General features: G+C 53.3%; 1 protein-coding gene across 5 annotated transcripts in view; it reads left to right on the top strand.

Annotated features, from left to right (window-relative positions):
- The first annotated feature begins 2,021 nt into the window (after nucleotides 1-2,021).
- Nucleotides 2,022-6,517, top strand: part of PLXNB3 (plexin B3) — a 394,300-nt gene continuing 389,804 nt past the window's right edge. For 2 of the 5 annotated variants that reach the window (XM_085629792.1, XM_085629788.1), the window contains exon 1: nucleotides 2,269-2,354. The gene's annotated coding sequence lies outside the window, so the exon portion shown is untranslated. Of the gene's footprint in view, nucleotides 2,355-6,517 lie in introns of all 5 variants that reach the window. The other 3 variants (XM_085629786.1, XM_085629789.1, XM_085629790.1) reach the window with 3 other exon arrangements.

Genomic DNA, 6,517 nt, shown 5'->3' with positions numbered 1-6,517 from the left:
TAAGCTAAAGCCAGGAAAGACTGAGTTAGTACTCCCCTGTGACAGCGCACTCAGCTGGGGACCCCACTTCTGGCCACCTTCCATGGGCACTCCCCCTTCACCATCCCAGACAGCGAAAAGCCTTGGGGTCACTCTCAGCGCCGATCTCTCTCTGAAAACCCAGATCGGAACAGTGATCTCCTCCTGCTTCTTTCAACTGAGAAAAATTGAAAAAATCGCTTATCTGTTGTCTCACTCCGCCCTCATCCAGGCAGTACTCGCGCTAGTCCTCTCGCGATTAGATTTCTCTAACTCGACCTACCTCGGCCTCCCCCTCACCATCTCTAAACGCCTGCAGATTGTGCAAAATCAAGCGGCCAGATTAATCTTCAGGAGCAACCGCAGGCAGCCAGCCAAACCTCTGTTAGCCTCCCTCCACTGGCTCCCCATCACCCATCGGATCATCTTTAAGACAGGCTGCATAATTTTCAAGGCTCTTCACGGAAAAAGCCCTAGATTCATCAACCAACTTATTATCAAACATATCCCGACCCGTGAGCTTCGGTCCGCCCACCTATTCCTTCTCAAGGCGTCGACCTTTAAAAAGAAAAGACTCGGCGGATCCAGCTTCGCACACCTCGCCCCAAAGACTTGGAACTCTCTGCCCTTGTCCATCAGGAGCTGCTCCAAGCTGATTGAGTTCAGACGTGCATTAAAGACCTGGCTATTTCAACAAGCGTACTGCTAGAACTCTACATCCTCCGAATCCTCTTCTCTGTTTCTCTAGCGCCATGAAACCCCTGGGTGTCCGCGCGCTTAACAAATTCCGCATAGAAATAGAAATAGAAATAGGTGAACCCCCCCCCCCCACACCCTTTCGGTTTATATGGAGTGGAGTTATAGAGGTGAAATACACCCCCCCGCCCCCCTTTGGGTGTATATGGAGCGGAGTTATAGAGGTGAACCCCCCCCACACCCTTTGGGTGTATATGGAGTGGAGTTATAGAGGTGAACCCCCACCCCCACCCCCTTTCGGTTTATATGGAGTTGAGTTATAGAGGTGAAATACCCCCCCCCCCTTTGGGTGTATATGGAGTGGAGTTATAGAGGTGAACCCCCCCCCCCCCCCCCTTGGGTGTATATGGAGTGGAGTTATAGAGGTGAAATACCCCCGCCCCCCTTTGGGTGTATATGGAGTGGAGTTATAGAGGTGAACCCCCCCCCCCCCTTTCGGTTTATATGGAGTGGAGTTATAGAGGTGAAACTCCCCCCCCCCCCCCCCCCCCCCTTTGGGTGTATATGGAGTGGAGTTATAGAGTTGAAATGCCGCCACTGAATGTATACAGGGCGGAGTATGGAGGTAACATGCCGCCCCTGGATAGGGAGTGGCGTTATAGAGGGGGTTGTAAACAGTGATGGGAAATGCACATGTAGGTTATGTGCGCATGGTCGCGTGCTCATATATTGATTGATTTTCCGATGTTTTTATCTGTGCCTCGTAGGATTTCAAAGCGCGTCACGATGCAACAGTCTTATGGTGAATGTGCACCTTTGATCGGCCTGGACCGCTAGCCAATGTTTGCAGAGAGGAACTTTTGCGTTTTATTCCATGGACAATGGTTTGTTTTTTTAACAAACACCACAAATCTGAATAAATGTGCTTATTTTTTTTTTGTACACAGCGCTTGTCTTCCTGGTCCTGCCAATGAAATACTTTGTTTTGTATTGTCTCTGTGCCCCGGCTGTGTGTCTGTGCAGCAGGGTGTGTGTGCCCCTGGCAGGATGAGACCTGTGCTTGAGGGAAGGGGCGGGGCTTGCTTGTTCGTACCTGTTCGGGTGCAGTAGTCCCCGCCGCCGCCAGTGGAGGGCAGCACAGCTCTGTTCTCAGGTTTGCTCGTTCACACCTGGTCAAGTACAGGAGTTGGTGCCCTGCAGTCCCCGCCGCGCCCAGCAGAGGGCAGCACAGCTCTCTGTTCAGGTTTGCTCGTTCACACCTGTTCAGGTACAGGAGGCGGCGTCCTGCAGTCCCCGCCGCCGCCAGCAGAGGGCAGCACAGCTCCCTCCTCATCCTCCTCCCTAAGGGCAGGATCAGGCTGTCCCTGGAGAGGAGGAGGGTCCGGGGGCCCTGGTCTGGCTCGGTGCATTGTGGGCTGGAGAGTGGGAGGTGATCCCGGGAGCAACAGGCGGGAGGAGAGAGGCGAGCCCCGCAGGAACAGGCACAAGAGCAGCGGCGAGTCTGAGGGAAGCCGAGGCGGACACCGAGCCCCGGGAGGAGGAAGCTCAACAAACAGGGCGCGGAGGCACTTCACCACCCGTGGAGCCCTGGAGTGGAGGGATCCTGGGCAGAGAGCGGGGCACGGAGCAGAGAAGTGCAGGTGAGACCCTCTCCCAGGCGGAGCTTGGCGCGGCGCACGCCAGCAGCGCCTCGACGTGTGCCCCTCTACCGCCTGCTTGTGCCCCTCTGCCTCAGCCCTTCTCCTCGTGCTTCTGCCCCCTACTTGTGCCCTACTGATTCCTCCTCGTGCTCCTGTGCCCTGTTTGTGGCCCTCTGCCACTGTCTCTTCGTGCCCCAGCACCCTAAAAGTACCCCTGCGCCCCCATGCCTGCTGTGAGCCATGTGCCACAGCCCCCTGTCTCCACTGCCCTCTTGATACCCCCTGTCCATGCTAATACCCAGATCTGTCCCTGTGACCCTTTCTCTAAACCTCAGACCCCCCCTCCCCCTCCAGCCGACGCTCCCCTTGAAGTAAGTTTCTGATTTCCCTCAACGCCTCACCTCAACCCCCTGGTCCCTGCCTCCTGTGTGTGATAGATACCCTTGTTAATCCATCCTTGTGCCACAGGTCTGCCTCCTGTGTGTGATACCCTTGTTACCTCAGCCCCATGGTTTCATGTGCCACAGGTCTGCCTCCTGTGTGTGATACCCTTGTTACCTCAGCCCCATGGTTTCATGTGCCACAGGTCTTCCTCCTGTGTGTGATACCCTTGTTATCTCACCTCCTGGTCCATGTGTCACAGTTTTGCCTCCTGTGTGTGATACCCTTGTTACCTCACCTCCTGGTCCATGTGCCACAGTTCTGCCTCCTGTGTGTGATACCCTTGTTAGCTCACCCACTGGTTTGTTGTTGCAAAACTACTGTTTGTCCATATGGTCTTGTGGTTAAGTTAGCAGACTTGAATATTAAGAAGTGGGTTCTAATCCCAGCGCCAACTCTTGGCTGAAACTGTGTGATTCAAGGGAAAACATTTACCCCTGCAAGGCTTCTGCCCATAAATGTGTATAATGTAGTTGTGAGATTAGAAATAAGGTGCAGTATAATCTCTTCATGTACAAATTCTTGAATCCTGCTCTCCCACCCCCCAAAATGGTGTTTATTTATTTTTGCAATTTTATATAGTGCGGACATGGTACGAAGGCATCTTTTTCCCTTACGCATATGGCCATATTGTTTGTCTCGACTGAATATGTAGCTATGCTCTAATAACTCTGTAACCTTTGTAACGATGTAACCTGCAACTATGGTCTGATACTCATGTAAAGCGCTCTGATACTTCCGGGTCTAGCCAGCGCTATATAAAACCTTTCAAATAAAAAAAATAAGGCATCAGAGCGCTTTACACAGCAAGCAAAAGGGTAACATCGGGTTGCAGTTAATAGTAATTAAACTCAGTTACTTTGGTGGGTGTGCGCAGGAGTACTCACAAGAACAGTTAAAGCAATTGGGCAGAGGAAGTACACAGTTAAAGCATCGATTAAGATGGTGGGGCTGCATAGCGAGGGCGGGTCAGTGTCTCTTTTGAAGGTTACTCCGTGGGCTTTGGGCGGGAGGCAGCGAGTTATAGATTCTAGCAGCACATCAGAGAAAGACTGGTTCAAATACCGTTCTTGACTGGAAGTGGATGGTTCCAGGAGCAGGGATTTGGCATTTCAGGAACCCCTGTTTGCTCCGGAGATTTTCAGTTTCTCGTTTAGATAGGAGGGTGAGGAGGAGTGTAGTGCCCTGTGGGCAACACAAGCGATTTTGGGCCTGCGCTTCAGTGGGGAGCCATTGGAGGGTTCGCAGGGCAGGGGAGATGTGATTACATTTCTTGAGCTCTAACACTCGGCGTGCTGCTGCATGCAGAGGTTCTCTCAGACATTCCCATAGTTCACCTAGGCCCGCTGAGAGAAGGGCAGTTCCGTAATCTAGTCTGGAGAAGACGAGAGACTGCACCCCTGTTTGAGGTCTTCTTCCGGGTTCAGTTGTCCGATGCCCCAGAGCTGCCTGAGTTGGAGTTGTGCGCTGTTGGCTGCGATGTGTCTGAGATGATTGTCAAGGGTGATGCCAAGTGATCTGGCACTCTGGACAGTGGCGGGTCAGCCCTCCAGAGCAGGAGGTTAGCCATCCATTCTTGTACAGGGTATTTTGCTTTCGGGGGTGAGATCAAAAGAAACTCTCTTTTGGTTGGGTTGAGTTTAAAATGCTGGTCAGCCATCCAGTTTTCAATCTTTGAGAGTTTTTAAAAGCACTACAATGTCTTCCGGAGATGAGATTTAAAAGCATATTTGGGTTTTGTCGTCAGAGCGGTGGAAGAGAATCCCAGAGTTTCTGAGGATCACACATAGAGGATCTAGGGAGAGGCTTAAGAGGGTTGGGGAGGGGATCGAACCTTGAGGAACCCCTTGGGGTACGCTGACTGGTCTCGAGTGAGTTGCTCGTTTTCAGAATTTGGGAATGGTTGGATGGGTATGAGGAGAAGCAGTTGAGGACTGGGCCTCCACAGCCTTTGCGAAGTTCAATAGTACGAAGGCGTTCCAGATAGTTGAGTGTCCAAGGCCGTGGATAAATCCAGGAGGCAGGAGTAAGACTTCCCAGTGAACTCTGAGTTACAGATGTAACAAACGCACGTCTGGGTCGCTCCATTTCCAAGGTTGGCCAAGAGTCTCAACCCAGCTCGGCCCCCCTCTGCACCCTTAGTGGACCATCATTGCCACCCCCCCACCCCCCTATGTACCTTCGCTTCACACTGCTTCTGCCCTTCTCCTTCCCACTGCTCAGGTAGCCCCCCAAGACCGACCCGGGTATGGGCCAACGTTTAACCAGTCAGGCACACCCTACTATCCTTGAACTCTATACGACAAACCTCCCAGCCACCCGTCCGGGGTCTCCAGAGCCCAGATGCCCCTCCTTAACATGTCACAGTACCCTGGAGACCTGCCCATGCCCACAGCCAGGACTCCTGGTGCCCATATTCACCAATCTAAAGTCTTACAGTCCCAGCCCCCTCACATTCATGTCTCAAAGTCTGGCAACCCCCCATGTATGTCAGTCCCTTCACATGCATGCTCCACAGTCCAGCACCCCCACATGTATGTCTCAGTCCCTGGCCCCCTCACATGCATGCCCTACAGACCTATCTTCCCCTCACATGCACGCACCAGTCTCAGCCCCTCACCTGCACATATCCAGCCCCCCTCGCATGCCTGCCCCCAGCCCCCCTCGCATGCATGCCCCACAGCTCCCTTACCTGCACACCCCACAGTCCCAGACCCCCTCACGTGCCTGCCCCCGAGTGCCCACCACATCTATGCCACTGTTGAAGCCCCATGAGGGACCCGCTATCCTCAGCCCTCTGCCTCCCCACCCCAGGGCATCTCACGTTTCTTCTCTTGTTGACTTCAGTCGAAGGACGTGTTTTGTGCCTTTTGTTTGAGCTGGATTAAGACAAACAGAGCAGAACACAGAATTCAAACATCGCCTTAGCACAGTCTCCAGGCTTCTGGGCACTTTGTGCAGACATTGGCTGTGGTTGAGGGGGTTAAAGGTCGTGTCTTATCACGGAGGGTTGGGGTGGGCCTTGTGACCTTCGCGGGACCACGGACAGTACAGAAGACGGGGCTCACTAGAATTTAAAGGATGGCGTGTTGAACACATATCATTCCGTCCACTTGAAGTTCAGTTTTGCGTGTTATTGGTTTTGAAACATCAGGGGAAATACACAAGTGCTGCTGAAAGATGGCGCAGCTTCTAAGCGCTGTGAATGTTAAGTATGTGAGGTGGGGGGTCCCTGCGTGGTGTTAAGAGAGTTTGGATTTTGAGTCCCAGTGCAGGGGCGTCGCTTCCATTTGGTGCAGCGGGTGCAGTGGCACCCGGGCCCCGAGTGGCCCACTCGACCCCCAATAGTACTGTATTGTATAATTCCAACAGCAGCCAGGCCTTTTCTTGCACCAGGGTCCGCAGCGCACTGGCTACGCTACTGCCCCAGTACCCACCCGTGGCAGCTGTGGGTGGTGCCCCACTGGTACACGGGGACTCCTGCCCGCGCGCCATTCCTCGTGGGGCCCCCACTCCCTCATACTGTCACCCCTTTTATACTCCTTCACCTACACACCTTTCACCCGCCCTGCCCGACGCCCCCACCCTCTCACCCCTTCCAAGCTAGTCGCCGTCGAGGCGGTTGTCTGACCCATTCAGTCTCTGATCTGTCTTCAACCCAATTACCTGAAAGCTGCATGATTATATACTTTTTTTATGACTCTTTTGACCCATACGAATGT

The sequence above is a fragment of the Triturus cristatus genome, chromosome 10, assembly GCF_964204655.1.
Source record: "Triturus cristatus chromosome 10, aTriCri1.1, whole genome shotgun sequence".
Taxonomy (NCBI): domain Eukaryota; kingdom Metazoa; phylum Chordata; class Amphibia; order Caudata; family Salamandridae; genus Triturus; species Triturus cristatus.
Note: the sequence above shows the minus strand (reverse complement) of the source record. Positions and strands in the feature narration are given on the sequence as shown.